Source organism: Penaeus monodon, chromosome 25 (genome assembly GCF_015228065.2).
Source record: "Penaeus monodon isolate SGIC_2016 chromosome 25, NSTDA_Pmon_1, whole genome shotgun sequence".
Taxonomy (NCBI): Eukaryota; Metazoa; Arthropoda; class Malacostraca; order Decapoda; family Penaeidae; genus Penaeus; species Penaeus monodon.
Window position 1 is genome coordinate 38,164,626 of NC_051410.1, and position 652 is coordinate 38,165,277.

Consider the following 652-nt stretch of genomic DNA (forward strand, 5'->3'; position numbering starts at 1 on the left):
TTCCGTTCATTTCAGTCCTATTTTATTTTCCTTCCCATTCTCTCTAATCTGAAAAAAAATAACATACAGACTATCACATGCTGCAACATATTACCGTCATTTCATTTAACACCAGATATCAATCTTATTAAATTTTCATCCACTTAAGCATTCGCATCACAATATATCAATAACTTGTTCTAATTAGATAATACATTATCATTTCGCATGAAACATTACCTCAGACACCTACCTTGGCTTCCCTGAGCAACAAAATGGCTTCCAGTGTTTACAAATTATTTTTGTAAATGCCCTATAGATGTCGCATGCATTAGAAAAACAACATAGATTATACCTACCTATTCTATATTTACTAATCCTATATTAGTGACTATTACAGTGAATATGAACGAGAAATATTTTACATGAATACAATATGGACTCTGTAATAGCAGAGGGTAGATTCCGCACAGATTTTAGGGCAGACGAAAGTAGAGTGAGTGCATATTGTGGAGCATATTTAAGTACAGTTTTGCGGTAAAGGATAATATGTAAAATGTTCGAGGGTGAATTAGAGTTAATGAGTAATGATCAGAGTAGATTAATATAACAATAAATTTTATTGAGATTTAGTGAGTTGTGAAGATGAGATATACTTGCATGATGGCTGAGG